The following is an 11,121-nucleotide window of genomic DNA, read 5'->3' on the forward strand; positions in this document are numbered from 1 at the left end:
TTACCAGATTTAGGTTTTCAATTGGGTAGGGACAAATTCACACTTCTGGGGATAGATTTTAGTGTTAATTTGCATGAAATACCCAAATAGAACTTTGACAAAACTTGTTAAACTCAAGTCTTTAATTAAGTCATGGAACAGAAGAAAGTTAACTCCTATTGGTGAAATACATGTAATTAGATCTTTATTTATATCACAATTCAATCACTTGTTCATTTTACTTCCTAATCCAAGCAGTAACTTTATCAATATGTTGAATAGTATTTTATACAATTTTCTATGGAATGGTAAAATAGACATGGTGAAAAGAAAGGTAATCATCAAAGAATATTTTGAAGGGGGACTAAAAATGGTTGATATAAAAGCCTTCATAGATGGACTTAAGCTTAGCTGATTAAAAAGATTTTTTTTTTCAAAGTACTTCTACTAAAAATTGGCAAGTGATCTTCATGAATATTACTAACATTGATTATATTACTAACTGTGGAAAAGACTTCTTACATAAATGTGAAAGAAGATGTAAAAATTTATTTTGGTGTGATGTTCTTAGGGCATGGGAAACACTTCTCGACTTAGATATACTCAAGGGCAGACAACTCTATTTTAAAGCACCTCTGTCGTATAATCCACTTTTGAATATCGGGGGGGACATTCTGTTTTTTATAATAATTGGTACAGAAAGGGTGTTAAGATAATAAATGGTATGTTGAAACACACTTCTCCAGTTACTTTCTACTCCTATTACGAATTTATTCATAAATATGGAGTAGTTACCAACTTTCTTCAGTTTCAAGGTATTGTCAATGCAGTTAAACTAAATATAGATATACAAAGTATCCAAGATTCAAAACGTGTACTCCCCTTCATTCCTTTTAACACAGAACCATTTATTAACAGGACAAAGGGAACAAAACATTTATATAAAGTCTTGTCTAAGAATGATGAAATTCCTAATGGCAGAAAAAAATGGGCTGATAATTATGATTTTGATGATTCTGTCTGGGGAAATATATTTTCTCTTCCTTTCAAAATAACTAATGATTCAAAACTTAAGTGGTTCCAATACAGAATTTTACATAATATTTTGACAACAAATTTATTGCTTTTCAAGGCAAATATTGTTATAAACCCTCTTTGCACATTTTGTAATTCAGAGTCCGAAACCATAACACATATTTTTTGAGATTGTCAAAAAGTACATGATTTATTGCAGAGTCTAGAAATACTTCTGGCTGCACTTTTAATTCCTTTTACTATGAATTAACAATCTTTTAAATTTGGACTCCAATCAGTTAGAAATGTGTATAATAAAGTTGATAATGAGATTAACATAATCATTAAACATTACATCTATAAAACCAGAGGTCTGAACACTACCCTAAATTTAAATGCTCTTATAAATTCAATAAGAGAAAACCACAATGTCAAAAAGTATACAGCAATTGGGAAGTGTGAAGCTTCTCTTGAATGTTTTAACAAAGGGTGGGGAAAATGGAAAAAGGTTTTCCTTTTGTAAGTATTTATTATATTGGATATATTTTTCTTCTCAAACTCTAACTGTTTGCAAAAAGCCAATGACATTTATAAAATTTTATAATATATTTTCAGCAAGTATTTCTTAAAAGTTTTTTCAATTCACTTATCAATTATTTTTTTCTTCCGAAGGCCTTTTTATGTCTGAAGTTTCTGTCTTGTTTTTGTCTGTTTGTCAATCTGTCTGTCCTTCCAATTATCTGTTTGGATGTCTTTATAGTTGTCCGTCGGGTGTCTGTCTGTCTAGCTGTTTGTCCTAATATATGTCTGTATGTGCTTATATTTTATCAATCTGTCTGTCCTTGTAGTTGTCTGTCTGTGGTATCTACCTGTCTTGTGCTTTGTCTGTATCATGTGTCTCCCTCCTTTAATAAAAAAAAACACACATTTATATTTTTTGTTTGGATTTTACTTCACTGTACATGTAAAGAAACATATAAAATATATTTCTTTCTCTAAGAAAATAAACGAATACAAGCATAGTTATGTAAATGTCAGTCATAATGATGTGTGTGTATATATATACTTCCATACTATATAAATATTCAGATATGATTACTTGAATAAGTATGAAAGGAAATAGTATGCAATGGATGCTTATATGTATTTGAATGTGTTTGTGATATAAAAAATGGATGTAGGAAAAAGTAACGAATGAATTGTCAAACTGTGTCATGTGTATGTTTTTTGAAAACTGAATAAAAATATAAGTTATAAAATTTTTTTTTATTTTTAATCAGGTTACAAAACAGAAGTGTCATTCCTTTAATATCTGTCAAAAGTCCTCCACGAGGTGTTTGGACCAACCAGATGAAATGTGGCAAGCTCAAACAATAGTTTATCGGGTTGGTTCCAACACCTCAGGAAACGAGATTTGACTGTGGACGTATAAGGCATTAACCAACTGTATAATAAATGTATAATTCATCCGAAAAAAGACAACGTTTATTTTGTCTCGGCGCCTGACTCTGAGGCAAGCGATCATTCACTGAATGTTGATTGAACTGAATGTAATATGCAGTCAGCTTTTTAATCCTTCCGACACTATTTGAATATAATATAATATTATTTATCTAATTATTTGTGGTGGCGGATGATTGCTTATTCTCCGTAATACATTCGTACTATAAGATGAACACTTATGCGATGATGTTAAAACTGAACGAACCAAATTTTCTGTAGACTTGTGTTGTTAATGAATAGAAGGGACGTTTTTATTGCTTCATCCAGCCGACATGCAACACTTGAGCAGGTGACATTATGCCACGGGCGATTTAGCACTTGCCGTCAATTGAAATAACAACCGAATATTAAATATAAATTAAATAGAGTTCACTAAAGGACAAATATGAGAAAGTGTTCCGGCGACATATGGAAAGATTTGTGAAGAAGAGAAAAGATACTAAAACAGATTTAGGCGCATCTTACAAATATAACAATCGGAGCATCAGATACAAATCCTTACGCCTTAACTGCAGAACATCCTTAGGGCAATTATATTCCCTCTGATCACGAGAGATTCGCCAAACCAAGTTAATGCTATTATGAGTGTATCCATGTTAATTGAATATCATATTTTCAAGAATGTCCTACGTATTTAAGGTGATGTGGCATATAAAGTGGGCATTATTCTACAGCATTACATGTACGTAAATTAATACAATGCACACTATGGGCGGATTTTATATTTGACTCTTTGCAAATGTACCCAGTGGGTTCATTATGACGCAACTCAGCATTGGTTTCCGCACTTATCGCACTTATTTATTTGGACGATGATACATGTAGAAATAATAACCTGCAAAATATGAAGTATGGAACTTACCATTTCGACAGGTACGTTATATTGATCAAAATATAACAAGATCAATTAATTACTACGATTACTTACCAGGGAACAACAGGATTAGTACGATGTATACCGTGTGCCAGCCAGGTGTGGAGTAACAGGTATGGATGGAAAGTGACAGGTGACGCGATTACCAGACATGCGCAGCTCTCTCACTTTTATACAATTCTCTCACAACCCGTGCATATTTCGCGCGCGCTGGTGACATTGTATACCAAGTTCACGCGGTTACACAAACATGATTTTTATACTTCATAATAATATAAATAATAATTTGGAGTTTTATATACCGCTCTGAAACGGCTATGTACGCTATATTTTCGTACACAGCGCTACCAGGTACTCATTTACAGCTGAGTCGACAGTAACACAACATAGTAAAGTATCTTATTCAAGGATATAACACAGCGCCGGTTGCGGGACTCAAACTACCGACTCTTCAGTCCCGTAGTGCTGTGTGATACCACCAGACCATCATGCATCCAATATCAAAAAGAACTTGACATGCACAATATCACAGGCGTGAACAAAAATGAAAAATCAACAAAATGTATCGATTATATTGAAGGACAATAGAACGCAGAGATTTATCTCCGTAAAAATGAAATTGTATTTACCAGCGCAATCTGAGATTTTCTGTCAGATCCGTTTTGTCCTGTCACTGAGGTCAAGGCTGTCAGATGTAGACAAGGATGAAGCATACAACAGCAACAACGATAGCTGGAAGGATGTCTTGACTTCACAACATTGATCCATAATGTAATTTTGAAAAAAAGTTGGAGATCTTCAAGACTTTTTTAAGGTCTCGAGAAGCCCTTTACTTGACATGAGATCGATAGTGAACCTTTTGCAGTCGGTTGAAACCAACAGTCTGCCACATGGGTGCTATGTTTGGTTTTTGTGACACCAATTTGTAAAATAGAATTCATTAGATTTTGTATCAATTGAATCAAATACAGGAAAAATGGAAAAGGCATGAAAATTAACACACAACGAGGGTGATTACTTATCTAACATGTTTAGCCATCGCTGTTTTTCCTTTTGCTGTTCGCTGTAATAACACGGTACGAAATTGATTGCCGATGACCATGTAGGTCATTTGAGAGCTTTCATAGATTTGTTGCTTGCTGCATTGGCTGATGTTGTGGAGGGGCATACCAAGGTACCATGCCAAGAATAATACACGGTAAAGAGGAACTATAGCCTGTCTGTTTGGTAGCTTCCAGTCTTCACATTGCCGATCATCTATTGCTAGGACGATTCGTCAATATACAAATTAAATCTCAGTAGGTAAGGTTATTGTTATCCCAATGACTTATATGTTCTTCTCTCATCAAGAACAGCAGAGAATACCGACATCATAACGAAATCGAAGTTGTTGTATAACTCAAACTGATAAATCAAACCGAGAGCTAAATATAAACAAATATCTGTGCATGTAGACCCCGGAAACAGTATAGGAGAAATAAAACCAGGTCTTCGGTCTATGTCATGTCCGGGTAAGGTCACATTCTTAAAAAGATCAAAGCATAAAAAACGGACTATACTGACGGGTAAACAAATGGGTCTATCAAAGGCAGCAATGTAGTTTGGATGATTTTACCTTTGTAATGCATAATTTTTGCCATGATACCGAGTGATTTTTTAATGAAAGTTATGCTTATTGCGATACTGATTCGTATCAACTCTATAGAAAAAATAGACAACATTTATAAGCGAGTTCACTCTCTGTTTTATACATTAAGTCAGACATTCATAACCTTATCTATACCCATATTTGACCATATTGCAGTGTAAGTATTTGACAAAGTAGTACATTGGAAAACAGATAAGGAAAACAACACTGTAATGTATATAGGAAAGAGTGCCAGTTCAAAAGTAAACGCCATGTCTGCGGTTCTACTCGATAGTTAGACTTGAACGTTTGATTTTAAAAAAAGAAGACATTTTTAGTGGAATATGTCATTATGAATATAATTATGATATCAAGTTTTCAACATTGCTGCCTTTTCTTTGACTCTACCGCTGTGTACATTGCCCTGCTTTCCATAACCTTGAACCTTTTGTATTTTGTGTCGATATATGTCGTTTTGTTTGCGGAAATGATTGATTCAGCAGCGATACTCCTTTGGTTAAATCACATGCACCAGATTCACAAAAAGCTATTAATCCGTCAACATTTAAACAATAGCAATATATATACAGTTCATTCTGTTTACCTTGCCTTAATTATTAAATCGATTATTTCTGAAAGCCCGGAAATAAAAAATGATGATCAATAAAAAAAAATCAAATTTTACATGAAAGTTGCATAATGATTGGTCACAATTAGTTGCATTTCATATCCGCACATTCAAAGTTCAGATCATGAAGTTACATCAATGTAAAAAAATCTTTAAAAAATTGACATTTTCACCAAAACCAATAAAAGCATGTCATAGGCAAGAGTAAATCAAGTCAGAAACATATCTAAATAATGAAATTTATCCTTTTATCGAAATCTTATAGTTTCACGAGCGGCAGACAAATTATGGTATTTATCAAAAGCAATGCCGTCACTAGAAACGGCTAGATCAGTTTAGGTCTGGGGTTAGATGAAGTCGATATACATGGGGTTCAGTCAGTTCGCGTTCAACAAAATAACTGATTTATCTCTGCAGAATACAACATTCATCATTTTTCGTGTATACGAGAAAATTGCAAAAAAAAAAAAAACACCATCCAACCCAATAAATAAGGTTTGGCTGCCGTATCGTGTTGGATTTCGTAATGTTCTGTCAAAGAAGAAGTTAACCATTCACTGTTGTTTTTTGTTGAATTACATGAATGACAAAAAATAATAATACCATCATGAACAAATGATAATTGAACGTACAATCGGCCATGAAATATGTTTTGGCAAATTTTCAATTAGTTTTCACGACTTCGTTTTTCAATGGAGTTTATTGAAATTTCATATACATGAAGCTAATTAATAGTGCATATCTCTGATAATATTTGTATAACGTTTGAAATGTCAAGAAAATTTATTGAAGAACAAAGTCATAAAAATTCATTGAATTTTTGTCAAAATGCATGAAATTTCAATTAGAAATATTAGGTGAACCTTTTTTTGTTGCACGTTGCTGTAATTAAAGGATTCTTGTTGTAAATAGTGTAAATAAAATCAATCCCTGATTCAAATTCTGTATTCCTTTGAATTATTTGCGCAATAGGACTTTTTAAACTTATCAAATATTAAAAAAATCAGAGAAATATTCTTTGAAAAGATTGCATCGATAAACAGCAAGTTATCCTCAATAATCAGAATCTTCCTTCTTTGAAATAACCATAACTCTCTATGAGAAAGAATCGGGTTCCTTTGAGCTGATGATTGTGATCAAATACTTCGATTTCCTGTTAAGCGATGTGAGATTCCGTACATTTTGTTATAATTGTCCAAAATCTGATAGCTTCCTTCCTGATGAAATAGCAAACGACGTTTGTGCTGTAAATGAAAATTTGGTGGTAAAATCAATCAACGTTCTGTCGAAGCGGGCGGTCATTCCACGCAATATTGGGCAAAAGTTGCTGATGTTGTTATCTGCACGAAAATGATAAAGCCTTGTTAGCTTCGAAGGAAAAAAAGGAAAGAGAAACCAACTTTTTTTGATAAAAAAATAATCAAGTTTTTAATTATTTCTTCGCTTATTGGTAATTATTAGCGAAATATAATTTTAGAGTATCGTATATCAAAAATGCTACAGAACGTGAAAGGGGGATTAACATTCATATACAGTTTGACATTACTTCAGTAAAGCGTGAAGATTTTTTTGGATAGATGAACTAGTCTCAAAGTTGCGCACCAATCACCAGTATATACAAGACGGTTAGAACCTTATCACTAGACATTTATTTATTGGCGATTTCTCGTGCTCGTGATGTTTCGCCATTTATCGTCCGTGTCCCTGTAAAAAGTACACACAGCATCGAAGCGTGATGTGGAAACGAATGAACTTGTGTAGATAGATGACTTGAATAAATACAGGGACGGATTATCTTTGTAGTCGGAAAATAGAACGATCCATGATGTAAAGTGAAAACCGCGTGATTTATGAACTCTGGAAAGGCTCTGGGACGATTATTCACTCGAACGAATACCATGAAAACACCGCTGTTACAACACGTAATTAAATGAACGATGTCTGCTATATGTTAGATGTTAATGCTGAACATCAGGTCTTACGTAATATTTCCATCACTCTATTGTACGTTCCTTTTGTCATGTGTCTTGTAATCTGCTTTTCAAAACGTATGCAGAAAAAAAGAGCTACCCAATTTTCACAAATAAAGCAATTAAAGTTTGCTTTTGGTTTCTCATAATTATACAAAAGACACACAGAGTATTAATTAACACCATCCAGTATAAATTAAGAATGAGATACAGTAAAGATAAAAATTGAATTAAACATCACCAATTTGATACTGCGTCCTTCAACGACTCGTCAGTGACGCTTAGGGACTAATATAATCTTACATGGGTCTGTGTCTTGGACAGGGACATCTCAACTCGAGTGCAGGTGTTTGGCTTGTCAGCACGAGGCTTGTCGTCTTCCCTTGAGGGCGAGACAGGGTGATTTCTTACTGCGGGATGAGTCTTAAGAGGCTTGCCTCGCGTTCAGCAGCTTTAGAATTCTTCCTCAAGGGTTAAGACCCAGCTTCCATTTACCCTAAACAGAAATATCCCCAAATTTTACCGGTATGCGTTTTTTTTTTATCTCACCCTTTCCAGGGTAAGCAAGCACTGGATCAGACTGTGAAGCATGAGAGAAGTGCTGATACTCTAGAGGAAACTCACAAAAATTGGATAATAAATTGTCGGAATCTAGATGGGGATGTGAAGATTATTTATAAACAATTACATGTAACATGCTTCAAAAGGCCCTCATATATAGAAGTACGTCGAAAATCAATCAAAAACTGCTTATTTAAATACAAAAACATCATGATAAATCACGTATTGTCGACATCCCTGTAAAAATGTACACACAACACCGAATCGAAATACAGAGAGAATTATCTTTGTAGTCTGGAAATAGAATAGAAATAAAACCATCCCTGATGTAAAGTGAACATTTCGGGATTTATGAACTCAAGCTCGACATTCGGAAGATCTTTCATTCAAACAAAAATCGAGAATACAGCACCTCTAATACACATTATAAAATGACGATAGATTTCATTTGTACAAAGGTAGGCTGAGCACCGATTTTTTCATCATGCTCCCCTATTAGTTATTCTCCACGTCATGTAACTTGTAATCTGTTTTCACAAATAAAGCAATTCAAGTTTTGTGTTTGGTTTCTCATGAATGTACAGAAATCGCACAAGACATTAACACATTTCAATAAAAAATGACAGTAAAAGACAGCAGAGGCAGGAATTGAATTAAAAAGCATCATTTAGCTATATCGTCCTTCTAGGACTCGTCCGTGATTCTACGGTCTAAAGTGTTTGAGACAACTGAGGAAAGTCTGAATAACTCAAAATAAATGTCACAGTCTGGATCGGGAGGAGCAGATTTGTTCACATCCATTTACCAATTAAAGCAAAAAATGTTCCCACTACAAAGAAATAAATTAAATATACGACATAATCATTATACAAGATCTTGCGTTGTCATGCTTTTATTTAATCACTTTGATGTGCCCAAGTACTTTTGTTTGTAAGAAACCTGAACCAAATGTCCCATTCTGAAGTGGAAGGAGACATAATTGACTCGCGTTATAGATAACGATATATATGCTTCCTCGTTACCCGACATTCAGGGGTGTTTTGTATCGAACACCTGATTATATTTTAAAATAAATTATTGAAATATATGGACCTTGAGTTAGGACCTAACAGTGGTACCAAGGGCCTGAAGCGTTCATTATGAGAGGCGACCAAATAACTCGAAAAAGGTCGAAAATAGCATTCATGAAATGTAATGCCAATTTGATATGCCGCAACGAAAACTACCATATGCATTATCCATATGACAACTACGGCATTTATTAATAAAACTATTATATAACACCTTTTCATAATTCATTTACTGTAAGCACATTTACTCTAATCAATATAATTGTGCCATTCAATCTTGGAAATATAGATTATAGTTCCACTATATGGAATATGGTCGGCGCCTAACCTAATTAAATTGCAAATACTTGTAGTATCAAGTAGCAAACTTAATTCAATAACTGGGATTTATCAGAAGGATTTCCGCCGGATCAGGAGGAGATTCAATGTCATGGTAATCGATTGTAATTGTGAAAATTATGTTACGTTGTCATATCATTAACCGTCCCCTACTGTTAATATTATTACGATTGATCCTCCACACCACAGAGTATAATTTATAGTGTTATCTATAGGGCAAATGCTAACGGGCGGTCAATCATTATCCAATGGTCAAGGTTTTAACCAAACACCGTTTGTTCCCTTGCCGAGACATAACAGAGTCTTTAAAAATGGTAGTTACTACTCCTGCCTAGCGCTCAGCATATTTGGAGTGGAACGACTGGTTCGCCCGTTGTCAGTATAATGTGACTGGGTGGGGTGTCCTGCTGGGTGCCTTCGGCAGTATGCTTCAGTGAGGTAGCACTATAAATCGGCAAACGTTCCGGCCTATCACAAGAAGGCCTCACACGAACATACCGCAGCCTCCCAAAACACACATACGCACTCACCACACGCATGCATGTCGCACGCACGTGAGGCCGTCCTTAAATGACCTAAGCTGTTAATAGGACGTTAAACAAAATAAAGCAAACCAAACCAAACGTGCGTCATAGTGATATGCTACATTGTTTTATAGTTAAGTTCCGCCAAGATGGTACCAATGTTTCCATGAATCTACATCACAAGACCTCTTGTCAAGCAGCTCATCATTTGATAGAAACTTCGCTTAGAGAGTACAAACGTTTCCATGAATTCCTATCAGAAGAGCGCTTGTGTAGTAACTTGCCCAATGACAAATGGAAATCAATTTCATCTATCTATTCATATCAGGAAATATTTTTGTACGCCTTGCGTGGTTGTTTTTGTTGTCAGAAATACATTTTTTTTATATTCAAGTGTAGTTTTGATTTTTTTAAGATGCAAGGCAACTTGTATGTCGAAGTAGTGTTGTTAATGTATATATCGGATAGTTAAGCATTGAAGATACTATGAAACCACAAAACCTGCTATTATAAAGTCATACGTTCAAGCAGATCTTGTTTAAATAACCGTTTGAATATGGGAGGGGGGAGGGGAGATCACATTATTCTCAGTGTAACATGGGGCCGATCAGGTTGTCACATTGGCGGATGCAAGGGACCGATTTGGGCGCATTTGTTTCAGAAAGCCGGAGTCGAAGGTATCCAATCGTCTTTGTGTCGGAATGCCTGGGCATGATGGTTCCAATTGCATTGTGTCGGAATGCTACGGCTCGATGAGGTCGATCGTCTTTGTGTCGGAATGCCAGGGCTCGATGGGGTCGAACATTTTTGTGTCGGAATGCCAGGATTCGATGGGGTAATCGCCTTCGTGTCGGAATGCCAGGGCTCGATGGGGTCGAACATTTTTGTGTCGGAATGCCAGGGTTCGATGGGGCCGATCGTCTTTGCCTGGGTACCGAATCCCTACACTGTTTTGAATGTGTCTGTAACTGTTTGCTTAATTCAGAGAAGTTATCAGTCACTTGTGATATAGGAGAAACAGGTATCCTGTGA

Source organism: Pecten maximus, chromosome 6, assembly GCF_902652985.1.
Source record: "Pecten maximus chromosome 6, xPecMax1.1, whole genome shotgun sequence".
In the NCBI taxonomy this organism is placed as follows: Eukaryota; Metazoa; Mollusca; class Bivalvia; order Pectinida; family Pectinidae; genus Pecten; species Pecten maximus.